Source organism: Astatotilapia calliptera, chromosome 1 (genome assembly GCF_900246225.1).
Source record: "Astatotilapia calliptera chromosome 1, fAstCal1.2, whole genome shotgun sequence".
In the NCBI taxonomy this organism is placed as follows: domain Eukaryota; kingdom Metazoa; phylum Chordata; class Actinopteri; order Cichliformes; family Cichlidae; genus Astatotilapia; species Astatotilapia calliptera.
Window position 1 is genome coordinate 26,956,254 of NC_039302.1, and position 27,342 is coordinate 26,983,595.

The window sequence follows — 27,342 nt, forward strand, 5'->3', positions numbered from 1 at the left end:
CGCAGGAGCGGCTTGACATTAAGAATGCAACATTTGCAGCTCCTTTTCTGTAGAGATCTGCGTGTGGTGGCTCTTGGTGCGCTGACACCAGCCTCAGTTCACTCCTTGTGAAGTTCTCCTAAGTTCTTGAATTGAGTTTGCTTGACATTCTTCTCAAGGCTGCAGTCACCTTTGTTTCTTGTTCACCTTTTTCCTGAAACACTTTTCTCTTCCAGTGAGCTTCCCTTTAATAGGCTGGCTGTTCACAGAGTGAAGATGACATTCTGTAGTTTACATTCTGTGTGGACAGTGCTCATGTTAGTCATCTGTACAACTTTAAAGTCAGTAGTCTTCCCCATGACTGTAGTTATGTGTACTGAACCAGACAGAGATGCACAGTATTTACATTGTTCGAATTTTAATTTACTCAAAATCTGCTATTTTAATAATTTGGAAGTAAATATAGACAATTTAAAATAAACTTAAAATTTATCTTTTTGAAATAAATTAGAGTAAAAGTGATTTTTTTCACAATATTCCGTTTTTTCTAGATGTACTGTACATGCTGCCATACTGAATAACTAATCATTGCAGCTTAGCTTGCCATTCTCATGTCAGTGGTCTTAATGACTGCTTAGTTTCCAGAGCCTGGGAACTCTGCCACCATGTTGACTTTAGATGTGGCCCGTTCCCAACAGGGCATAGTTTTGTTTTCGTAAGACTAGAAAGACAGAGCTGCACTGAAACCTGCCCATAACAAACTGTCCAGCATGGGCAAGAAATGACCATTCTTTAAAATAATGTAAATAGCTTCAGGGTGTCACTTTATCTTTCATTCAAAGCATTAACCTTTGCACAAGTGCAACCCTCCTGTGAAGATGAAAGTGCACAAACCCATGGTAAGCAATTGAAAAGTTTTAACCACCATATATACAGACAGCACATGCAAAAAAAACCCTCAAGATATAAACAATATAGTGCGTATATAAACTAATTTACTGTGATGGTTGAGTTTTTGGTTGAGGGTGGAGAGATGCTTGTGGCTGAGTCATGCTGAGGATGAGGCACAAACCAACACCAATTGTAAGAAGGACTTGGGGACAACAAAGAGGTTACAAAGGTACGTTTTTGCAAATGTGAGTGACTTTTTCAGTTTAATGATCTCCAAACTTCAGCCAGTGTCGTGTGGGTACACACCAGTTCCAACCAAGCAGCAACAATGAAGTCAACACGGAAGTGGCAAAGATTGCAGTTCCTTGAGTGGCCACTTGAAGCTGGCTCCAAAGGTGAGCCAATCTCCCAATGGATTTGCATGTTAAAACTTAACAAATGAAAATAAAAAATGACTTTGGTTTGACAAATAATCCGACTAGCTCTGTTTGTACAGGCTTTCATTCATAGCACTAATAACACATATATTTTTCTCTCTGCTGCATCTTTACAGTCTAAGAGTGCAAATCTTGACTCAAACTCGGACGGAGTATCAGACTAACTGATCATTTAGCCCTCCACTTTCTTGTACAAATATGGTCACTTCTGACTCTAAAAAAGTAATACAGTAACACAGTATATGCAGTACAATACTGATCTCCCAACTCTTAGAGCTGTCCTGTTAACGTTCGCACTGCAAAAGCATTCTCATTCCACTGTTTGGCAAAAGCCGTCCTGATTCTCTTATTCACAGCTCTGCATGTGTATTGTTTTATGTGAGCCTCAACAACAGCCATGCAGCTCTGAAATAATTTGAAAACATCGGGGGTGTCCAAACAAGTTAACCACCAGAACAGTGTTCTCCTCCATGTTTATAACTTTGCTCCTGGCCTTACTACTTATCATTTTAGCATAGCACCACCTGGAGTTTGGTAAAGATAGCAGGGGACTTGAACGAATACGCTGGTGTCAAGCTGGACCAGGTCTGTTCACATCTGAGCTGGTCAGCAGATTTTTACTGTAGTGTCTGTGATGATCCAGTATTCGCCTGTTGTTATGGTTTCAGTTTACACGATGACTGCAAAGAACATGAGCTGATAACACAATTGTATTGCTATATAAGAGGAGACTTTGCAGTCCAACTCACATCTCTGTCGAGGTTTCACCTGAAGGATTCAAACTCAGGACACAGAAGTTTAACAGCTTTAATGAACTGAACTCAGGAAGCAGCAATAACAATGGGTGTTCTGAGTCTGGGATTACACTCGGGTAAATAACAAGACAAGAATTTACAACCCGCTTTCATTCTGCGGGGCTAGAGTTCCAGTAACTAAGAGCCTAATTGCAGGCAAGTTTCCAGTTGCAGGTGAAAGGCTCTCAAGCAGGTATTCAGGTAAGTATTAGGCAGGCCTTACAACAGGTTTTCTAAGATAGGAGCCTAAGATGCCTATATTCACACAGATAAGGGGGGAAAGGGAGAACAAGGCAGAGCTGCACCTGGAGCACTAGGTGGGACTACAACGCTCTAGCCAGGATTTTATCCAGGCTGTTTTCTTATATCTTTCTTTTGCTTTTTCAGGCAGATCGCGCTTATCTAAACAGTTCAAAGTGGGCACTGACATGCAGGTTCATCTAGACAACAAGAACTTCTGATCACTTAATGTGGGGTCTGGTGTATTTACTCTTTGTAAGGTGAAAGCTCCTGCCTGGCTGAGACTGAAAATCTTTTTGAGACTGATGGAAACACTTTTTCTTCCTGGCCTGTCTAGACTTGGGCATCATCAAGGCTCCTCTCATTTCTCTTCTTTAATGTGGCAAGGCCCTGGGGACTGAATGTGTTTTAATCAGGCTGCCTACGCTTAGTGTGTTTATGTCAATAGTTGGTTAAGATAGACTTTTTCATGCTGTCTTATTTTATTTAGGCCTTCTGGAGTGCCATCACACCTAAATCAAAGTATTCAAAAGCAGAAGTGATTTTTGCTGATCCTGTCAACTGTTTAATAGTCATAAATTGTACGTGTTTGATTGAGAGTTCTGACATCACAATTCTTGCTCTCTGATTGCATCATTTAACTCAGAATCTCATCTGAATTGAATAGCTGTGTTAACAAATTAGATGTTAATGTCACTTTCACTCCTACAATAACCTGGCGCCAAATTAGGACATCCAAATGCTATAAGAACATTTAGACTAAATCATTCACCCCCACTCACACTTTGTCACAACTCATCTAACAGCTTGCAACAAATAACATGGTTGAGACAGAATAAAAAAAGAGTGAGGGATACATGAAGAATGTCTCATTCTTTAAACATGCCAATGTGATCTGCGTGAAAACATTGCAAAGTTCTTGTTGCACCTAATTGACCTTGAAACGGGGCTAGGTCTAATTGAGCTGAACTGAAAAAGTATGCAGCATTACCCCTCACAAGATAAACCTCATAGTGACCCCTGCCATAAGTTGCAAACAAGAAAATGGCCAACTAATATGGTACAACTATGAGCTTTGACTGCTATCCTCAGAGAAGAGGAACAAAATTTCACACAAAATTTTGCATATAGTGAGAGGATAAAGATTGTTTTATTTCGTTTTTCCTTTTCCTTTGGACAGCTACTGATCAGAGTGAAAATCAACCCTAAACTGAAAGACAAGCAAGAATCATTAGAAGAAGAAAAGTGTGAAAATATCCAATATCTCATAAAAGAAAATTGGCAGGAGAAGCACGAGGCAGCACTTCTGAAAGCACAACAGCGATCGTGCCAGAAATGCTGTAAATGGAGAACAATCATCAATCATTCCAACTCTTTTTTGTTGTTGTTGGTGGTTTTTTTCACCCCACAGAGATTTCCCCCTGTACTTTGAGGTATGATAACTGCACAAGTGCTGCATTAACCCATGTCACAATGCGTTTGTTAAATTTTAAACAAAGCCCTGTTTCCTGATCTGTAGTATCACACATAATGAATACAGATCAACCAGAACATTAAAACTACCTGCCAAATATTGTGCATGTCGCTATAGCCACCTCTGTGTCTAGCTGGTGGCAGCTAATCCTTTGGGTCCTGTTGCAGGCAGGGCGGGGCCATGATGAAATGTGCATCCTGCAGACGTTCAATCAGATTGGGATCTGGGGAGTTTTGATGCTGGGTCAATACCTTGAACTGGTCTGGAACATTTATTGTCTATAGTGGGTGGCACTGCTGTCAGGCCAGAGATGGGGTGCTTGGTCAGCAACACTGGTTAACTGGGTGGAGTGTCACATTCGCATGAATGCAATTTCCTTGCAGAACCTTGCATTGTAAGGAGATAATCCATGTGGTTCATTTCATTCACAGATTCACATTTTAATGGTGTAGCAACCAGTGTTCGCGTGGTTCGATCCCTGGCTGTTCCAGTCTGCATGCCAAATATCCTTGGGCAAGATACTAACCCCACGTTGCTCTCCAGTGCATGCACTGAAGTGTGAAGGTTAGATAGAAACCACTTAAGCATGGAAAAAAGTGCTTGAATGAGTCACTCAATGAGGCATGTTTTATAAAGTGCTTTGAGTGTTCAGGTATAGTAGAAAAGCGCTATATAACATCCAGTTCATTTACCATTTATTGTTAACCAGAGCATCAAAAATAGAGGATGGTAAATGTGTTTAAAATCTATGTTGCCACTTTTATTTAATTTCCTCTGTCAAAGAAAAAGACTATTCAGAAACATGTTGTTTCAAATACGTTTTTTAAATAAACTCTGTGAGCTTTTGAAACATGAAATAAACAGAGCAGTAGAGAGGAAATGGAGAATGACTGTTAGAGAACTTAACCAACACTCTATACTTCTGGTCTCAAATATTATGTGTGGACAAGCAAAGACATTTTGTGGCGTCTGCTTTGGAGAGGAGACGTTAAGCAAATATTTAGGGACTTCAATTTGCATGCAACATACAAATGTGCTATAAGTCACAGAAAGCCTGGAGGGCTCAACACCGACAACTTATGAAAATTAATGAAGAGAGCTGGAAGAAGAGACTTCCTTATCTTTGTGTTTGTGCCACCTGCACCTTTCCTATCTCGTTTTCTGCCTGTCTTGTGCCAGATTGCTAGAGACAGAGCAGAGGTGCAAGGATGACCCTGAGCTGTCATTGTTTTCTTTTTTTCTACTAACGCCTTTCCTTTTCACTCCCTCTTTCTCTCCTCTCTTCTCACTCTCTGTCTCTCTTTAGGGATGGCACGCTGCACAAAGACAGGTGATTGCTGCTGCTGCTATAGGGTAACAAGAAAAGTTTGTGTGTGTGTTTTTTTTCCCTTTTCCATTTATGTCAAAGCAAGCAGAAAGTGTTTTGAATCACTCACCTGAAATGTCAGTAACTTCCTAACAGGGTGTCCATCAGTGCTTTTTCAAACTGACATAGCAGCCATTAGTTAGCTTACAGTGTGTCCTATGGTGAAAAGAGACTGGATTGTCATTTTGTGCCTGTTTGAGTGTGTAAGAAACAAAAAGGAAAGCAAAATGAGCATCTGGGATACATCTGTACATGAAAGCTGTAAGCTGAGCACTTATTTATAGCCACCAGGAGGTTTGGATCCATAATCTACAAACAAAAAGTGGTTCATGTCCTTGTGATTACTCTACCTTCCTGATTATAGGTGTTTTTTATGCTCTGCTCATGAGTACACAACCATACACACACACACACACACAGGTGCAGGCACCATGACGACAATGCACTGCATGCAGAATGGACCCAATCTTTAATCATCGTGTGGTCTGCTGCAGAGGGAGAATATACGGTGATGCAGACACGAACGCAAACACAAGGACACACACACACACCTTCCCCCACCCGTAGTCCACCCCCTGCAAACCTACCATTCCCTAGTCTATGATGTAATGCTACCAGACCCCTCCTCTGCTGTCTTTCCCTCTCTCTCCTCTCACACACTCCTCTCCCTCTTCCTTATTCTATTGGTGGCTCCCGCCTGCATCTGCTGGATCAGCTCTGACTCCCTGCATACGCGCACACACACATACACACACTCACACACATGCACACATACACACACACACACACACACACACACTTCCATGCTCCCTCTCACACACACTCTTACACATACAGTACCAGGGGGATTCCTCCGTCGCTGCAGCCTCTGCTGCTCCACCTGGCTCCTGTTCTTCCACAGTGGGGGGCAAGCACGGTGAGTCCCTTTCTCGCATGACAGCCGGCGATTGTGGTTGACAATAAGACAAAAGGATGGAGGGACGGTGTTTTGTTCTGCAGAGAGTGACGGACAAACACCGGGAGGCTTTGCTGCCACTGCAACCTGGAGGAGACGCTCGCAGCTGAGTTTGTGCTTGGAGTAATGAAGTGCTGTGAGGCTGCTCAGCTACTACAGATACCGGTCACCTCTCACCGGGTGCCATGGCAATAGATTGTATTTGGTCAGGGTCTCAGCATGTTGCGTGTGTATCCTAGTAAGGTGCTTGAAGCCGTAGTGAGGTGCATGTGGACGTCAGCTCTCAGAGAGGTGAGAAATTTGTGTGCATATGTGTGTATGTGCAGCCTGGATTAGGAAACCTAAATATGCTCCAGGGTGTTGTGTGTGTGATGTGATTTCCTCTGTGAGAATTGTCAGTCACCTGGTTTGAGATAACAAAGGAGAGGAAAAAAGCGGTTTGAATGTAAATGCAAATCTGGTACTGGGTTAGGTTTATTTTGTTCTTATTAGTGCTAGCTACACTGGCTACAATAAAAGTAAAGTGTTATTATTTACATAGACTGTTTTGCTTGTGTTGCTGACAAAACTGGGTGTGTTCATGTGGTGTGAACTTGAGCACCTCTGACATTTAGAGACTTGCAATGCTCTCACTGTCTTATCTTTCCTATTATGTGCACTAGACTCTTTCACTGTGAAGCTCAATGACACTGAGTCTAATAGGAATAGTAATTCTATTATTGCCAAGGCTTTTGACTGCTAAATGACACACTGATGATAATGGAACTGAGTGAAATGAAAATCACTGGTGCATTTTTCTTCTTTAGTCAAGTTTGACTAGTTCCTATTCTGTGTTGTATTGCACTGCAACCTTACCTTATAAATCTAGTGTGTTGAAATGTTAATATTTTATAGGGCTGGGCGAGTTCACATGTGGGCACTCTCATAACTAATTCATCCAGATGTGTTTCCATTTCAGCGTTACACGTAGTGGGCTAAAAAAGCCAGACATGATTCATTTTTGTTCCATTTCACTATAAATGATGGTTCCTTTTTGACTGTCTTCATTCTTTTTAGTTGGTAGTACAATGATGGGATCCATATTTCAAAACAAATATCTAGAAAATCTGGAGGGAAGTGTTATCCATCAAATGCCACCAGCTCACTAGCTGTAAACCAAACAATATATTTTCCAAGCTCAATAATCTGCATGCCGTTCTTCAATTAGCCAACAAACAAATTAGCTTTGCTATGCCTTTCAGCTCCCTCTGCATTTATTGTGATTGCAGTTATGACCACATGGAAAAGAAGAAACTCATCCAAGATATTTCCAACGTCAGCTGACCTTAATCAGAATCTCCACAGTCCCTCGTGGAACAGTGTGCAAATATATTGGTGGGTTTTTTAATCGAAGATTAGCACATGAAAAAGCTCCTCCTCGAGGCTGTTTAACTCTGACATAGCCTCTGTAGGCATAAATGAAAAGTAATTAAAATGATGGTCCAGCAAAAAAAAAAAACCAAATAAACCACTAGGCAATAAGAAAGTGTGCAGAGCTGGTTCCTATTGGCCAGTGAAGCACTATTTTGGTGCTTGAAAGGTTAGTTTGTGGTCATACTAAGATAGTTTATTGATTTCTTACTGTTTGAATCTCATTACAGACAGCAAGAGACGCTGTGTCTCTCCAGTCTCCTAAAGCCTTTAAAAGGAAGACCAGGAGCTGAGATTGCAGCCATGCTGCACTTATTCAATTTGGCAGAGAGTTTACATTTTAATTATCTCCCTAAGGAGTTCTTAAATTATTAGATCTTTCTCTGATTGCGAGAGTTCTCTTGTTTAACATGTTTTGGCACAACTTCTGCCTTTGGAGCATTACTTCCTGTAACGTGGAGTCGAAGTTGCAGAACATTTCTGGCCTGATTCAACTGGTAAATTTTGCATCTGCCCTCAATGGGCTCACTGACGTCAAACCAACAGGCCGGAGCGAAAATGAAGGCATGCTAACTCAATGTAAAGTATTGATGAACTAGCAAATTAAAAAGATCAATTCAGTCAATAGTTCATTGACTCTTCCAACGGTATAACCAATTTGGATTCTAATTAAAGCAAGAAAATGATTCACATAGTTCTTACATTTGTAGTGCAGACTGTGTTAGCCTCTGCAGCACAATCTAAACACGGGCCTCTACGTAAACTGTTTATTTCTCTTTATTTTTCCAAAGTGCTCAATTGTCTTTTTTCCATTTGCTCTGAACAGGGGCACCACAAATATTTCTGAGAATAAAACATGTGATGATGCGGGGCCTAGTTATAGGGAGAAAAAAAAACATGACAGCTGCTCTGGTTCTTCCATTCTAAAGTGGAAACTTTCTTACTGTACAGTAATATCGAAGCAAACTTAAACTGTCTAGCAAATGCCACACATACGGGATTTCACTAACAGAATTTCAACAAATTAAAAACAAACTTTCAGACTTGTCTGTAATCTAACCCTATTGGTAATTAGGGGGACTGTGGGTCTGCAAAATGACATAGTCTAAAGCGTAATGTTACCTGGCACTGTGCAGTGGTTCAGCACAGACTAAACACAGAACAGAAAGCTGCAATGAAAGCAAAATATAGAGGATGATCCTTGTTTAACATTTTCACTTTTTTAAAAACTAAACAGCCTGAAAACTTGCCTGGATTGCTTAGATCTTTGCCGTCCAAGCAGCTGACTGAAATTTCATTCTGTTTTCAATGAGCTGTTTTTCTTCACATTCCTCAAACCTCCACAGAGCTTCACAGAAAACACTGCAGCTCCAAGTTTTGATTTTCTGCTCTTTAATTCCAGAGAGGAATCACAAAAATTTGCCCCCCCAAAAAAAGCTATTTTATAATTTTTAATGGTATTGCACTTTAATGACATACCATACTTAATCTCATTTTTGTAATCATTATTTGTGCTGGAAAATTCATTTAAAAAATCCAAAACTTATTCATTCCTTCTCTTTGCCTGGAAGCTTTCTTCCACCACCCTCCCCCTTTCCGCTTTGCAGCTGTGCAGGACCTTCACCTATGCCCTCCTGCTGCGGCACCAGCTTCAAAATCACGAAGAAAGAGCCAGACAAAGAAGACTGAGCAAACACACACACCACCATGTTCATTTAAATTGGGCTGACCGTGAGTGACATCACTTCCCTCCAGCCCTCAGGGGAAAAACAAACCACATTAAGCAGCATTAATCTCATAACATCCTACAGAATTCATATTATCACCTCATGTCATTCCTGCTTCTGAACCTGTCAGACAGATATTGCTTCTATTTCATTAGTGAATAAAAAGGTACCCAAACAGTCCAGCTGGCTCCAGTATGGGCTCGTAGCATCAAGAGTTTGAGTCCATTTTGAAATCTTTACCACTTGCCTCACTCTTTTCTTCTGCCTTTCTTTGGCTTTCTCTGTGTTTGTGTATAATTTTTCTGTTGTTTACTGACCTCTGGAGCAGAAATGTCATAACGTGAATCCGTAGATAGGCTGCTTACTTTGCTGACTTTACATTTTCACATTATTTGGGGGCTTTGTTTTGTGAAATTTACCTTGATATGAAGGTTGTTTGTTTCAGACCTTCATTCTTAAGGTGACAAAGCTAGCTGGTAAATCTCTAAGCTTTAATTATTCGGATGAACCAATACCTCACTCTGAGATAATTGAACATGTATGGAATGAAAGGACAAGCCAATTATAGCTGATGGCACGATTTGCATCTCATGTTTAATTATCTTTCCTGTCACCATAAACACGTCCGTGTGTTCGATTGTGGAGGGGTGCAAAAGGGACCAACACCACAAATATGGCAGGCTACATAAAGCTAAGCAAACCGCTTGTGGCTACGCTCTTAAAGACCAGCTGTATTTAAATGTGCATTTAGTCATCAGGCTGTCTGTTTTCTGATAGCATGCAAACACGCACACTAAAGTAAGATCGCTAACATTATAAACAGGTTAACACTGACAGCGTGAAAACGTTTATAAGCCAGTGTTAGCCTTTAGCTTGCGCAAAGTTGCCAAGCTCCTGAGTCATACTATTTAAATGCTCTTATCTGCAAAGTGGGTCACCATAAAACAAAAAATCTGGCAAAAACTAACAATTTTTATTTTAGCTATTTTGCTTTTTTTTTGTTATATAGATTATGGCAAGTGATTTTGGTTCGGGGTCCTTATACCATGTGGAAAATTTAGGTATGAGAATGGTCTCTCATCGCTAACAAACAAACGTTTGGTCTCAGAAATATTAATTCATGTGAGAAAGAAAGAATATCCAAAAGGAAGAAAAACATGGAGACAGCAAGCAGCTTTTTCCCCTTGCTTACGGGTACAAAACCTCACATTATCACTATCTCTGATATATGACGAAAGTGTCAAAACAACACATCTCAGGGTCATTTATAGAAGAAGCAAATTGGAATCTTTCAGATCTGAGTGCTCTCATCAACAGTCATCAATCATCAGTTTAAAGAGCGGTTGAATGAAATGTGGGGGTATTTTGGGGTCTGTTAGAGCTCAGCAAGATGAGGACATGGAGTTGAGTGTTAGTGCTGTTAGCTGTGCAGGAACACGTGGACTGGATAGTTCCCACTAACATGGCATCCAACAGGTGAGCGCAGGCCTTCGGTTTGACTTTGAAGCTTCTGAAAAATTCACATTTCCATTTCCTTTAAGAGATACTGTTTGTAAAGTGTACAGTTCAAAGAGATGTCATTTATTTAAACAAAAATATGCTAAATCATATACTGTGTGGCTATGGTACATAGCTAATTTGCCCCTAGCCATGTATATTCTTCTTCTTTCAGCGGCTCCCTTTACTTTGTCTCCGAACCACTCGACCCAAGCTACACCTCTGATATATTAATTTCTAATCCTACATCTTCTGCTCACTCCTAACCAAAATCTTAACATTTTCAACTCTGCCACATCCAGCTCTGCCCCCTGTCTCCAAACCATACATCTTATCTTAGGTCTCACAACTGTCTCATAAATCTTACCTTTCATTCTTGCTGCTGTCCTTCCGTCACCAATCACCCTTGATACTTGTCTCCACCTGCTCCATCCTGCCTGCACTCTATTCTTCACCTCTCTCATGCACGGTTCATTGGTCTGGATGGTTGACCCCTTCCTCCCGAGTAGTTAAACCCATCCACCTGCACTGCCTCTTCTCCTTGCACCCTCACATTTCTACCTGCCTCCCTCCCATTCGGACACACGTCCTCCTGTATTCTGTCTTGCTTCTGCCGACTTCCATTCCTCTTCATTTCTCTTCTCTCCAGAGCTTGCCTCCACTTCTCCAGGCAGTCTTCCATCTGCTCCCTACTCTTATAAAGTGTGTACCTTATAGCTAGTGTCACAAAATCTTTCATCATTTTACCAAGAATACTGCAAGTTTACAGCCAGCTAGCAGCTACTACAGCTATACTGCTATTTTTATATACATAGGCACAGCAGTGATATCTTTAGTTGCGTGCATGTAAACTGTATGTGTGGAGAGCAAAGCCGGGGAGATTTGGTGAAATGCCATCTCAATATGTTATTGGCTATTATCTGACAAAGGCTGAGCTTTTGTTAGCTTGTTAAATGTATCTGTTTGGAAACAATGAGCAGCACACTGGCTTGGATATCCACCGGCTTCACCCATTCATACAAAAGATGAATGCAGTTACCTGGGTTGGGCATTTGAACGTTACAAGCTTGGTGAAACCTGATGCGACCATGGTAAAATAATAACTGGAAAAACTGAACAGCCAACTCCTGGGTGTCTTTTTTGTACAATCAAAAGCTCATCAAGTTTTCTCTAACTGAGAAATGGAGGACAATTTAATGTGTGAAACACTTGAAGACCATGAACTTTTTAGGAATGGTTAACTGGGATGGAATATTGGCGTTCCATCATTTCCATTCAACCTGATTATTTGGAATCAGAGGAGTCGCCCCCTGCTGACCACTAGAAAGACTCCAGACTTTTCAGACCCAGAGGCTTTTCATCTATTATACAGTCCCTGGCTGTGCCTGAAGCATTGAGACATTGGCTGTTACGCACAAATGCTAAGTCATCAGACAGTCTCGATTTAGCTGATGGTTGCAAGTTTTCCATGAATTTCTGTACAAATTAAATTGCAGTGAATCCAGTATGCTACTGCTCTTGTGACTATATTTAAAAACAAAACAGTTTCTTTCCCCTGCCTCCACAGGTAGCTGTATTAAATATATTTATCAACGAAAATATCTAATAAACTCACTGACACAAGCTTGGCTTTAATGTGAGCTGCACTACTTAGAGATTTTGTTTGGTGAGTAAATCCACAAAACACTGGGTGAAAATCCACATCTGACTGTCTGTCATTTACTTAACCCCAATAAAAGCTCCACGGTGGCCGTGACCTTAATATGAATAGCTGCTGTATGCTCCCCGTGTTCAAGTTCGCGTGCCACCACAAGGGGATATTATTTGAGTGCAGCAGTAGATTAAGGGTGATGTGATCAACAACTGGGCTTTTGTCAAAGTCAGAAGTAATTTGTGCAAAGTGTAAACTGCTTCAAATAGACTCCAGTATGGTCATTACCAGAAGGCTATAATCATATCAAAGTGGTTTACTCGAAGCTGCAGAGCTACTCAGCTTCAGCATCTTGTTGCTGCATTTTCTGTTTGTGAGTACCAAAATGTGAGGACTCCTTGGTACTGTAATTTTTTCTGTTTTTGCCAGTAGAAAGTAGAGACTAATTTTCTCTCTTGATTGTTAGATATATGTATGTTTTCACAGAAGTAGGTAACAGATTTTCTTGCCATCAGTGATATAAGAGTGAAAAGAGAAAACTAAATTCTGCCTGTTTTAGAGAAATTCACACTGCTGAGTGGTATGGCCACCCCCTGTTGTTTCCAGCCTGACTTTTGCACGAGTTGAAAGATGTTAATCTTCTCACTAGTAATCCTTGTTTGAATTTGAGGGATTACTAAGGTCTCAGCAGATAAAGAAGAACAACTTTGATTCGTTGTGCGTCTATCAGAAACCATACGATAGAAAGAGACATCTGTACAGCCAAAAAGCAAAAGAGAGACCGACAGAAAGCCAAAGAGAAAATGGGCTTGTATCAGTGATTCAACCCTCGCTTGCAGTTATTCCTCTGTGTGTGAGTGTGTGTGTGTGTCTGCTTATGCTGAGGGGTCACTGGCCTCTCCTTTATCTGTGGCACAGTCACGCAAAACCAGTCAGAGATTGACAACATTTGGAGGATAAAGTGTCAGGACTGTGTCGTGCTGAGCTATCGGATGCAGCCTGGAGCACTCTCCATCACATTTCTTTGTGTTAACACTCAAGAAATCTGACAAATTCTCACATAGCCACATGTCACTGAAAGCAAGGCACTGGAGACTAATTATTAATGTTATCTTCCTCCCTACGGGCATGAATGGTGGTGGTGTGCTGTGCATGAGTTTAATTTATGTCCCTGCTCCTTAGCGATCATTTTGATTGGATGTCCTGTGTGCAGCAGGACATCCTGTTGTTTTAGAGCCTTAGAGGAAAATTTGATGAGTGGAGTCCAAGGTTCTTTTTACCCCTTTCTTGCTGCAAAAAGAGATTACATGAATGGCTGAGTCTTGTTGTGCTCAGGTCTTTGCCTTTGTACATAATCCCCTGTAATTCTCTTTGTGGCGGACCCTCTCAGTTGTCACTCATTGTTTGATGGCTTCAGGGTTGCCCTGAGAAGAGAAACGCTGATACCCAACACAGCAGAGCAGGAAAACTTTCTTTCCACAAAGACATCTGTAACGGAGGTTCTTCTCTCTTCCATTTCTCTTAAGCCTTATAGTAGAAAATAAATTCAATATACTTTTATTTAGACGTGAGCCATAGCTCAATTTTCAGTTCCTCCAAAGTGTTAATCAAGTGGTCCACCCCCCATTCAGTTCATACACTACCTTGGTTTTTGTTTTGTTTTTGCTGGGAATTTTGTAATTATTCCTTTTTTAACTCCACGGATGTTTTGATGGTTTGGACTTGCCTTTAAGTCCTTATGTCATGTCTCACTCCAAAAATATCGTAATACCGGTACTTACAATATGTGTATATACAATATACATTAAACTGTCGATAGAACATTTTCCGCGTTTGGCAACGAATAATCCAGCTCTTTATAGTAAGATTTTGTTGCATTACACGTAAATATTAATTTTTTCCCGTAGTAATTGTAAACTACATGATCGCGGGGGCGGCTGTAACGCCTCTGACATCTTTCTCCCTTTGTTTCACCGGAGGTGATCGCACATGTGTGCTGCAGACTCCTGCTGAGCACTCAATGGTTGCAGGCAGTGTGCGTGTGCTGTGGGAGGAGCTAAAGTTTGGATGCATGAAAGCGACCAGCCTTTAGTTTGTAGTAGAGGAGGCTCGTCTTCACACGCACTGAGGATGGACTTCGCCTCACGGACGAGTTAATGGACTCAATAACCTACGCGTTAAAGCGCACTTTACTGCGGATTTAGAAGATACATCGATTTCGACAGTTGTTCCGGTGACCGTGAAGATTTCAGCTGTAACCGAGGTCTTTACACTGCAGCTCGTGGATGGTAAGGTCTTTTTGTGCCTTCCTCGTACTTTTTGTTGCCTGTCTCCACTTTAAACACCTTTAAGGAAAAGAAATGAGAGGCAGGGGGTAACAGTTTTTTAATGTTTTATTAGAGGAAAAAAATCTTTGCGGACATTTGTGGTCCGGGACACAAGTGTGAATTTTAATTGTTTAGTTTAAGTAGTTTATTGTAAGATGGGGTCCTTAAAGGCAACTGGGATTTTTAATGTAATGGTGTAGGTTACTGTTGCATTTTAATTATTATTGTTATTATTATTTCTGTCGCTTTAAAAATTAGTTTGCATGTTTTTCTACTTGGAGTTTACATTTTTTGTTGCTCATCACGGTGCTGATTCATGCCCTGCACATTTTCCCTGTTCATTCCTAAAGAGAATGCTCCAAATATTAATTACTTTTGATTTAAAAAAAAAAAAGAATTCTTTGCATTGCAGCTTTAGAAAGGGGTTTTTCGGATTGTTGTAAAAGAAGTATGTTGTATGTAGGTGTGGAGAGAGCCGCTGGACTTGGCCTCTTGTGTTTTCTGTCGCACATGTGGGTAAACAGCTGCTATTTCCATTTAACCCAATAAAACAACGAACCAGAAACCGTTCTGATGACCTGATTCTGCTTTGTTTTCACCAAACATCGGGCGAAAAGTGTTGCTTCTAAGTCTCGATCAGTCACTCATTTCTGTAAATACCACGTGGAGTCGTTTTGGAGTAGATTCTGTCCGGTTTTACACTTGCTTAATGACACCTTTCCTGTTATTCTCTTCCAAATAGCCACCTCCTCTTATCTCCTTTGGCATGTTGGAGACTGTGTTGACATACCTCCTGTATCACTTTGCATTTCTATGAACCAGACACCGTTTGACCGCAGATAAAGCATCCCATTTCCTCTGTTTTTGGTAGGGATTTCTTAGAAAAGGCGTTTTTTTTTTTTTTTTTAATTTATCCTGAACTGCTGGATCAGATCTGGTGGTTATGATGCATGTGAGAGCAAACGACTTTCAGAGTTTAGATATTACTGATATGATTTACCAGAGTAAGACTGTAAATGACCAGTGGAGCAGTTTTCCCTTCAGGGCTGTGCTGTTCTTCGTCTCTGTGTGATATTGTATCAAGAGCTAACACTGATGGGCTCTAGCGTTTATACTGTAAACAAACTGAAGAAACGTTCCCTCTAGGAGCACATGCAGCAGCATCATAATGTGTGCTTCCCATCTTATCCTCTGTGTCTTACTCTGAAACGCATAGACACTCATGCATAAGCAGACCCCCACCCACACGTTTAAACAATCAAAACACACACACACACTCTCCACCCAGCACTCCACCCACTATAACAACTTCAGAGGAATGGTCAGCATGTGGAGAGGTTGTGGTAAACGAGTGGGAGGGCAAGTGGAGACCCAGGAGAGGAGACACTCTGTTGCTTTTAACCCTCAGAAGGTTAGTGATGTTCCATATCATGACTAGAGGGATTCGATTTGTTCAGGGCAAACTGATGGGAACTTGCGTGTTGAGAGGCCCCAGATGTGGGAACACAGTCATTTTGCTGGGCCGAAGCCAGATCGCACCCAGCGACAGGGCAGACGTTAAGCCAGCCATTGCTGCCTTTTCATCAGCCCAGTTAAGTTTGTGCAGAAGACAGAAAAGAGTTTCTCTGTCCTAAACATAAATTTGTTTAATGTGCATGGTTTGCTTTGCTGATGTTTTGCCACGTAAACATTTGGCAGTAACAGCACCTCCCTTTGAGGAATTTGTGAGAATTCTTTCAGTGTTAATGCTACACAAACTGTGAAAAGTCACACTGTGCTTTTGCACATTGGTGATAAGTTCACATTTCTTTTTAATGGTTCACATTTGCATTCACTAAAACTTGGCTCTAGACCTTTTTGCTGACTTTATCGCTGTGTCCTTGCATAGCTTCGCCTGCCATTTGCAAGGCCATTCATATTCAGTGTGACCTGCAGGTCGTGTAGAAAGGCTGGCCAGGCCCTGCAGGGGTATTCAATGTTGGGTCAAAAGAAGACTATGAATGCAGGTGACACTTCTGAGGCTTTTTCTGATGAGCCAGAAATTCTTCAGCAAATTGGATTTTCTTCATTTATTGCTGCTTTATACTCTGGCATTGCTTTCATAAACAAATCTGGTTTTGATGGTAAAAACATGTGTTCTATCTGCATTTCACTAATTCAAGTCAGACTGCTGTCATGCCTGTTCATCTATCACATGGAGCTGGAGAATTAAAGAGATTTGTACCACTACTGACAAATGCTTCAGGTACTTGCTTAAGTCTCATGGCATTTATTATATTTGGTGTTTTTCCACTGTTTATCTTGAAGATCAAACATAGCAGACAGTGCGAATGAAGCCTCTTGAGGTCGATATAGTCCTGTAACATTTCCGTAGCAAGTCTTTGATAATTCTGTAGATGTAATCCAAGTTTGTGCTCACGCTTCTGTTATAAAACTGAGCAGTTGCAGACCCCTGTTGAACTCTGTTTGGGGGCAGAATTGCAAAAACATGTTGGATAATACATGTCGAGCTACTCAGGTTTATTTTGAAGGACGGTTTATACCACTTGGCTGCATCTGTCTGACAAGTTCATCAGAAGTGCTCTCTGACTTCCACGAGGGTTTAACTAAGGTAGCTGTCTTTGAATGGAAACATGTTATGTAACGTGGAGCTCTCCTCCAGAGACAAATGAACGTCTTCTGCATTTTTCTTCTCTTATTTTGAAAGAAGTGTGGAGAAAAATATAAACAGTGACTTTGTAATGGAAAACAGACTTACGATGTGCCTGGAATGCTGAGATCCAGTATTTATTTATATAGTAAATTACCAGAGACCCATATTATTAGGTTATTTAAACCTCGCCTTTTCCTAAATAATGAAAAAGTGCTGTGCACTCAATAAGGAAGAAAACTCCTTTATGTGAGGACCTTTATGACCGGTATTGGTAGGTGTAAAGTGGCACAATAGGAGGAGGGGAATTGTACCATTTTGTTTTGTTTTTCTTTGTATAAGCTGTTTTTGTTTTATTTCCCGTGTTTGGATTCTTGCTTCTTTTTTTTCCCCCTCACAGGAAACTGGCACGGTTTGCCATGGTTTTCAGGGTTTTCCATGAGGTCATAGCACCTGATACCAAATACTTTTTTTCAGTACCTGCTCCCCCGGTGTTCCAAGTGATCCAAACAGGTACTAAAATGTGGCGTCTTCGGTCTGCATGCCACCGATTGACTGGTCAGTAGCATCATTCCATGAGTCATGAGAGCGTCTTGTTCACAAAAGTTAAAACTGCCATTTTTGAAACCCAGCAACGACACATGCTTACTGCTTGCTATATCGATATACTCCAGTAGGAAATGGACCCCCTTCGTGGAACAGAAAGCCAAGGTTAACCATGAAGTTATCAGGATAACAGAAGATCCTTCTGTTGTGTACAGGCCTCTTGTTTCAACAGGTGGTGGTTACACACAAACACATACAGCAGTGCAGCAAAGGCAGTAAACATGGAGGAGCATAAAGAAACATCAACTAATGTAAACAGTGCTGGATTTAAAATATGTGCAGTATTTCTCAGATTAATGTTTCCAAACAGAAAGAAAATCTGACATGCTTTTTGTACCATAATGGGCAGAATTTGGCAGATGGTGCTCAATAAATTCACTTTAAGTGAAAAGTTAAACAAATTGGCCTACTAGTTCTTTTATGATTATAAACGTTATCTTAATGTGCTGTACAGGGCTTTGCTGTTGTTAAATTAAGATATTCAGGAGTTTTAATTTTGTTTTGAGTGGTATTAAATGGCGTTATAATGATCATTATTATTCTAGTAGTAGCCTTGTGAAAGGCAGAGGGAGGTTGTTGCAGTAAGTCCAATGACTAAATTGAGGCTAAAGAAAATATTAATGATGTCAGGATTTTATTTATTTTTTTCCCAGGCCTTCACTCCCCAGCCAAGCAATTTTTGTACACTCTTTAATTAAGAATTGATTTTGCCATTTTGTTAGCAGTCTTTTAGATCGTTTCCAATTATTTCCCTATAAATGATTATTGAACTCCAAATGCATTATGATATCATTCCCTTATTTGTTCCAAGTCTCCACTATTATCAGTAGGACCGTTGCCCAGAGGGACAGAACTGTTGACCTTTTACTTCCTTTATTGGCTACAACTGCTGGCAAAGACAAAGACAGAGCTCACGCCTGACGGTAAACAAAGCAGTACTGCTTCGGTTGTTCTTTTTGAAGTCCAGATGTTTGCTGAGAGTCAACAGCCAACTGCCTTGAAGCGGCCAACCTGACAAATGACTCGGACAAACTGTGTCATGTTTCCACTTGGAATGAGTAATGAGAACAGTTTTGTGGTCAAGCCTTTTGGTCACGGTCATCGAAGTTCTTACCTGAGCACGCTGAAGTGAGTTTGGGTCTGACGAGGTGAAGTGGAGCCTGAAACAGAATATAGTCATCTGATATGCTTTTAAATCCTATTGCTCTGCTTGTCAAATCATGTAAGGAAATGAGTCCTCACATCGGTTTAACTACGGGGATTAATCGTGCACCGCACTCCCCCACCACCACTTTGACGTGTAAGTCATGAGATGAATAGCCCAGTATGGATAGCCAATCCTTTGGATTTGATGGTGTAATTAGCAGATGAACTGTGATGCTAATACAGCATGGTCCAGACCTCAGAAAGGCCTCTGTTGTGCAATTGCATGACTCTAAACTTTCAACTCTCCTTTGTGACACCACAGAGTTTGTTCACAGTCTTGCCTGACATCGTCATCGACCCAGCAGATGAATAAGATGCTGTGGTCCGTCGTGGCCATGGGCAACTTTCACAGCACCAGTGTGCCTCACATATCTGGGCTGCAAAATCAGAGGGAGGCCACAGGCACTGGAAAACAATTGAAAGGATTTTTCCCCTCACTGCTAATGTTTTCGGACAATCATTAAACTTGGTTCTGTCAACTAAGCAGTCAAGAGCCCCAAGCAAGTAGGAACGTAAAATTCTTTCTCTGTTTTTGTGGTTCAGTCTTCCAGGCCACACTGTTAGTCTGTAATCGTGAGGATTTCCTGATTAATCAGCACACCATATTAGTCTAAATGGGTCATTAGGGTAAAGTGTGGTGAGCTTTTCAACACAGAAGCACACAATAAACACTTTGTAGTTTAGTGGACTGAAGGGGGAAAATTGCTATTCAATTTTTATCATCATAAGAGCTCCATGTCTCCAAATTTTTCTGTAGTTTCTGTATTGGGACTGTGTCAAGAGAGAGAAATTATGCCTCCTATCACACTGCGCTCTGACTGACGCACGGCTCATTATTGACGCTTTGCAAGTTTTTCAAGAACTGATCTCCCACCGTTCCCCGTCAAGCTTGAATAATTTCAGGGAAGGGCAAGTCTGTATCAGAGGGAATAAGGTGACCCTTACTCTCCTTTAAGCACTTATCTCCTCTGCCAGTTCTGCTTCACTCACTCGTTTGAAATGATAATTGCCACTTCCTGCATGGCAAAGCTGAGCAGTATGTACACTAATGTAAAAAGGGTGTTTGAATATTCCTCAGAGCCAATTCTAGCTTTGGATCAGACTTGAAGCGTTGTCACATCATGGTGTAATTTCAACACTTTGTGGCTGTAGCATGTTGGAATAAATGTCACAGAAAGACAATTCCAGTAAGTAGCCTCATAGATGCCACTCAGGGATGTAAAATCACTGGGTTCCTGCATTTCAATGAATGCCTTTGACTTTGACGCACAGACGTGATGGGATCATGGAAACGGAGCACGTACTGTAGTTAAACAATTAGCACACATCTCGCTGGTAGCTTAAGGTCATGCAAAGCCAATTAAGGCACATTCAGTACTCAGCCTGGTACCTGATTAACATATGAGAAGGAGGTGTGGCACATAGAACTGGATGAACTGCTGAGTGCATGTATAAGATTCAAACGAACACCAACCAATCATGTTACACTGGAACACTGCTTCAGTTCTCTGGTAGCTGTTACTACTTTAAAACAACCTGTTTAGGGACATTTTACTGTGGGGAATACATCAGGCATGGTTGCGTCGCTTGACTTCTGGAGTTCTTTACATACACTAAAGACAAAGCTTGCAGTTTCACCAGATGCATCCAAAAAAGCAGGTTTCTGCTCTGCATCGCTTTAAAAAAAAGTTTTGTTTTGTGTTTGCTATTGGTAGACCAGGTGCTTCACATCTGAAATGCTCTTAGGTAGGTTGAAGCTGTGCAGAGCGTGGAGCAAAACTAAAGATGAAAAACACACCAAAAGATCTTTTAAGTGCCTGGATGCTGACCTGGAGCCTCTTGCAGGTTTTCTGTGGTTTCTTATGCCATGAGATTGGTAGTCGGGGGAGACCTTCATGGACAACACTTATGTTGAGCCATCCTGCTGAAACTAGATCAGATTGGTATCTAGCAAGGAAGCCAGGTAAATGCCTCCAAGCATTTCCTTTGTATGCGGGGTGGAGCACAGTGGGGGAGGCGGATACGATCGGGGACTGTTGCAACAATGTTTAAATGGTTAACATGACATGAATATCAAGACTCGATGGTTTTAAAGTTGTTCCTGGTTAGATTCTTTTACAAATAACCGGCGATCTATACATGCCTTCTTGGTCATAAACTGTCAGATACATTGGTACTACTCTTTACCTCGAACAAGAGATGTCTGTCATAAATGCTTACTAGTCTTATTAATGCTGTCATTTATAATTTATTATGGGTAGGATTTTGCTGAACTCATTGCCTCTGTGTGTTAATTGTCAAAGCAGATTAAAAAATTGTGGACATTTGGATTTATCGGAGAAGTAGTATATTGCGCTTTCAGTAAGTCCGCTTTGTGTCTGCTACGCTGAAAAGGAGCTTTGATCTAAATTCATTTCTATGCAGTGGCAGTTTGAACCATGAGTGAGTGAGTATTTGGGGGTTTATTGAAAGTGACTGGGTTATGAACTGAAGACCAGGACTTGCTGTTTGGTCACAGGCAAATTTTCTTCACAGCGAATGCCTAATTTGCTTAGTTTTTCCAGTAATTTTATCATTTGAAAGTCATTAAAAATCCTTTTGTATCTGAATCCAGAAGGGAGATACCACAGCAGGATGCATTACAGCCAGTCATCAACACAAAGATGATTCTGTGAATAATTAATAACTCATGCAGGGAAAAGTCATCTTCCTTGTATCAGTCTGGGATCACACATATGAATAAGTAATTGAGTACTTAATTGAGTTTCAGTTCTCAGAGAGTTCCACATTAGTGTCTGATGATTCCCAGTACAGGGCACAGGTAGTGGATTACAGCTCACAAGTCAGTATTGCTTCTTAGATTTCCCTCTTCTTTGCTTTTTCAAACTTTGTGTTTGTATCAAACTGCTTGGTCTGAAATCTGTGAAGCAATTTTTCGAGATGGATGTCGACCATTTGTGGATATTTGCATAAAGAAAATGGAAAAAGTTATAGTAAATGAACAGGTCCTGATAAGCAGTCATATCTGATTTTTGAACCGTTTGTACAAATTTGGCTCTTTCAGAGGAAGTTTGCCTTTAGGCACCAGGATTCCCAGTTCACAGCTGCTCCATATTAAAGACCAAAACGTTGGAGCATGCATAAAGGTTTTCATTTCATTCCAGGTTAAAATCTCTTCTGTGTGCAGACACCGAGGTCTCCATTTGGTTTCAGAGCCAAGAAAAAAATTCACATTACCTGCAGGGTAGAAATGATATTGGAGAGGCAGTAGAACATTTTGTGTTCATGTTTTTCTTTTTCTCTTTTATCTTCTGTTGAATAAATAAGTGAAAGCAGAGAGGAAGCCTGCTTATTGATGGCCTTCATTGATGCACTTTTGTATTTATATTTTATTACTTTATGCTTTTGAGAATATTTACTTTCAGTCCACTTTCAATTCCCTGATCTAGAGGAAGTTCCTTTCAAGAAGCAAAGACAAAAATATTTTGATGGAAAAATGTTTTTTTTCTTTTTTTTTTTTTTTTTTTTTGTTTTTTTCAAAGCCTGCATTGTTGAGTTATGAGGAGGTTGTCCATATATAAACCACTCAAAGGCTTCTGAGAGAGGATATCCTGAAGATTTCTCTGATAGAAGTAGCTAGGAAAGAAAGAAGCCAATTTAGCACTACTGTAGAGGCACTCAAGATTTTAGCCAAATTTGAGTGTGGACTTCCTGTTTTTAAAAGTCCACCTCGTTTGAGTATGTTATCAGCATGGTGATGATCAGAACCCTTTTTGAGATGGGTTGAATTTGCGTAGGATAATACGCTTGTCTCTCTTTTTTCTTTTTGTTTTTAATAAAAAGTAATTGTAGCTTAAGAGTGATATCTACATGCGAGTTTGCAATTAATGACATCATCGCAGTTGTCTACACATCTCTGTTGTCTGACATCTTTATCCCTGAGCTCCCTCATCCAGACATGCTGACTCATGCTTAACCGTCATGTAAACTCACAGAGTCACTGTGATGATGAATTCACTAGTGCTCTGCCAGCTTAGCAAACAATTGGTGCTGTCTCAACTGCTGCACGGGGTGCTTATGGTTTATTTTTAACCCAGTCGTGATTTATTTAGCGCACTCCCTTCTTGGTGTGGGAGAAGTCTGCTCACCTGAAAGTTTTCCTTCTACTACCCACAGTCCCATTCCCTGGTGGACAGAGTAAGCGTTAACGTTTCACCTAATGTTCCTGCAAAGTACAGCATGCAATGTTTTACCTCACGGATATTTGAAAAGTAGTTCACCTTTTACCCCTGATTCATTAAGATTCAGAAAGGTTAAAGTTAGTTTAACCTATTAACTATTTATCTGATGACGTGTTCTTTAAAAACAAAGTAAATATTGCCGGTATGTCTAGCAAGGTGGGTTGAAAAAAATGATTTGGAGTCCATGCCATTGATTTGGGTGGGGAAAAAAATGTACCTCCCTCAGCGATCTTGATTTTTGCAATAATTATGCATTGCGCACCCAAGAAAGCAGGCTGCTAGTCTGAGTTATGATGACAGACATAGTAAGGAGTCTCTGCCTTGTCAGTCGCCTACTGAGGCCTTCTTTGCCGAAGATGATAGCTCCACAAATCTTTTGTAAATAGTAATTTAAACCCAAGAGGCCACATTAAACATTAACGTTAACATTTATTTGATTTAAACATTGCTGTCCTTTTTTGTTACTGGAAGAAGTCATTACATCATTTTGGATACAGTTCCCCAAAGTCACCCTTAAATCTGGCCTGACGGACACAGATAAGATTTGATGGCAACTTGTGCAATTAAAAATGCTTTTCTAGTTCCCTTTCACTTAGATGTGCTCATGATACTGTTAATGGATTGGACCGCAGCCTAATCTACCCTCATGTCAAACTCAGTCATACTGCTCTCATCACAAGGTCCTGCCTGGCTGCTGATTATCTCCATAAGTGCCTCATTTTGTGCCAAAGACCAAATGTGAGACAAGTCACTTTGCAGAGAAGAGTTATTGAGAATTCGTAGCCTAGCACAAAGCCCAGTCTTTTAATCAAAAGCTAGCCAAATGGTTAGCATTCATGCTGCTACCTTTCCAATGAACTCGACATGACCTGACGGAGTGTATCGCCCAATGTGTCTTTCACATCCTTTTGCCATATGAACAGATGCAGGAATTAATAGGGAGCCTCGAGGGAGGTTCAGAAGGTTAATGAATCTGTAGCTTTAAGCAATATGGCACCAGATTCACCCTTCACAGATACAAGGAGCAGCAGACCCTCGCCTGCATGAGCAGATGGGTCCAGTGGCATTGAGTATAGTTGCTCACTTTTACTGTAGCAGCTCTGGTTGAATAGAATTCTAATTCTATAAATCCTATAATTGTTACCTCTAATTAGATCACTTTCTTTGGTCGAGCACTTGCTGTCAAATATGATTTAATGCTTATTAATATTTAGTACTTTTTTCCTTCAGACCCTTGTTGCATTGCTTTTGAGATTGGATTAGGACACTGCATGAGTACTTTGACTAAAATGCATTTACGTATGATGGGGTCTTTTTAAAATCTGAAAGAAAAGAGGATGAATGCAGTATTACATCAGTTTACTTGGCCTTCGTGCCCTTGTTAAGGCTGAACAGATCTGCCTGAGGCCTGCAAAGTGTCCATCTAGTGCTCCTCAGGCACCGGGCCCAGTTATATGAACATTTATGAGTCATCATGTGTCTTGGATTCCCCAGATACCTTGTTTCCTATTCAGGTGCATGGGCCTCTTGCTATTGGCATAGTTTTGTCAAAAAAGACAAAACAAACTTTTTTCTCTTTTTTTTGAGGCCAATATTTCTGTAAGGAGGCAGATGAGTAAACTGTAAGTAAATGTGTTTTTGTTTTAGTTTTTTGGCTTAATTCTTTGGTAGAAGTCACGACTAGGTGTGCATGTGATAGGTCTGAATGTTTTTGCTGTAATTAAGCAAACACGATTGTGTAAAATGTTTTCTGAACCAATTAAATTGGAACCAAATTACTCATGACTGAAATTTTGGTGAAATTTTTGGTGGGCATCAGCTACATTTTTGAGGTGGTAAAAGGTCAATTTAAGTGTGTTGAGATATTTCTTCATGCATTACTGCCCTAAAGAGTTTGATGAATTAGGAAGCTTTTAAGCCGAGTGGCAGGAAACACTTCTAACAGCACGCCTCTCTTTTCATTAAAATTTAAAACACTTGCAGTTACATAAGGATGTGCCCTGGGAACATGGAGGCTTGAGGTGTGCAAGAGATGCTGGGCAGCCAAGCTTGTTGTCCCAGCAGGCATGAGAGGGACCACCGGAGGCAAAAGGAAATGTTAGAGTACCGTGGGTGGATGTTTCAGCCCACAGTGACTCAGCTAGCTTCAGTGGAGCAGCAAGAACCACAGCAGGCCTGGCAGTGAAGTGAAGAGTGACACAGACCTATTAGTTGGATGCTGCAGACCCCGGGGAGGGGAGACCAGGGTGTGACACTGAGATACAGATGTATTCAAGTCAGCTCCCCACTCTTCAGACTGGGCAGGTAGCAGAGTATGTTAAAAAGTATTATTCAGGCTGCTCAAAAGTTTAAAATGGTACTTTCCAGCTGGGCCCTACCTCCGCAGATGCCCAGGAGCTACTTATTGTCCCACGCTCATCTTGGTCTGCTGTATTTATTGGCTGTCATAAATATTTGCATGAGGTCTTCAGGGAGTTCCTTCAATGATGCGAGAGACGCCATGTGCTCTGCAGTGTTTACTTTCTAAACCTAACCACCTCTGTGGGTTCTTCAGGGAGGCATCTAGCACTGCCGGGCAATAAGGAGTAGGGAGTTATATCAAACACGAGGGCTTTACTGAGCTCACTGAACGGAGGCATCTGTACTCCGGTCAGGATATTGGTGAATTCATAAGAATCAAGTAATAGTTTGCACTCTGGTTTAGGTCTGAAAACACTGGCAAATATATGATCTACAGCTGTTTTGGGTGCACAACAGGCATGTGGTATTGCTGTAAGGAGTCAGTAAGGCCATCACTTGGACCAAGATTGAAATATATTGCAAGCGTGCATACCCCACCTCAGACAGGGTTGTAATACCTTTGGTGATCCCCTGGACTTTCAACTCGCATCATCACTGGGTCAAAATTTTTAGAAAAGATCATTTGTTTCGGCCATAGCGCTTCTATTTTTGTGTTAATTTGAAATTGCAGTATACTGCGTACAAAACTGGTTATTTTGATTTAACAAGTTAAACCAAACAGGAGTCACCGAATGTGCTTTATAATTTAATACCTCTTTAATACTTCTCCAGGCTTACAAAAACAGTCTAGACTCTTAGTTTTGTTTTTTGTTTTTTTCACAGCTCTTTTTGATTCAGTATCTGTTCTCTCATGACATTGCTTTTGGTGAAAGAAATGCTTTGTTATCAGTGAAAAAACTCATAAAAAGGTGTCACCTGTGTTCAGTTTCAAATGGTAAACAAGCAAAGTGTCAACTAGATAGTAAACTGAGAGAGAGCTTAAAAGCCATCTTCCTCAGGTTTTGTTGGAGACCAACATGAAGGTGCTAATCACAAATATCCTTTCTTCTACGCAGGTTGGCGTCCACATTCTGGACAGGTGGCTTCGGATGGTTAAGTGTTAGTTTTGTCTGACGCAGCTATTGTAAAGCTGCTCATTTCCTGCTTTAAAGTATTGCACTGGTCATTTACTTAATTTCTACCTTGCTCATATACAATTTTATTTCACAGGAAAAGAGGGGCTTTTTTTCTCGTGGCTACAGCTCCGGTTCATCATAACCTCTTTGAACCAGCAGGCAGTAATTAATAAAAATAGACCATGACTGTAATAGACCACTGTTTCTGTCACTGGCTAGCAAAGGCAGAAATGTGTCAACACCTAGTTGCAATAAACGTGACCTCAAAGAAAACATAATGCATCTTCATATTTGAAGGTTTGGGCTCGTGTCAACAATTTGTGTTTTCCTCAAACAAGCAAAAATAAATTATGACAGGTTTGATAGCTGTTGATGTTGTTTCAAAAAACTCAGAGGGTTGAAACAAATGGGCTGGTGCTTACTTTAAGTGCTTTTCAATAAAACTGACAGCCCACTAAACACAAAAATACCAGTA

The 27,342-nt window shown here is 40.8% G+C and overlaps 1 protein-coding gene across 3 annotated transcripts in view; it reads left to right on the top strand.

Annotated features, from left to right (window-relative positions):
- Positions 1–5,965: 5,965 nt before the first annotated feature.
- The window catches only part of sema4bb (sema domain, immunoglobulin domain (Ig), transmembrane domain (TM) and short cytoplasmic domain, (semaphorin) 4Bb), a 59,831-nt gene continuing 38,454 nt past the window's right edge, over positions 5,966–27,342 (top strand). The window contains exon 1 of one of the 3 annotated variants that reach the window (XM_026172316.1): positions 5,966–6,097. The gene's annotated coding sequence lies outside the window, so the exon portion shown is untranslated. Of the gene's footprint in view, positions 6,098–10,726; positions 10,750–14,389; positions 14,710–27,342 lie in introns of those variants that run through there. The other 2 variants (XM_026172324.1, XM_026172307.1) reach the window with 2 other exon arrangements.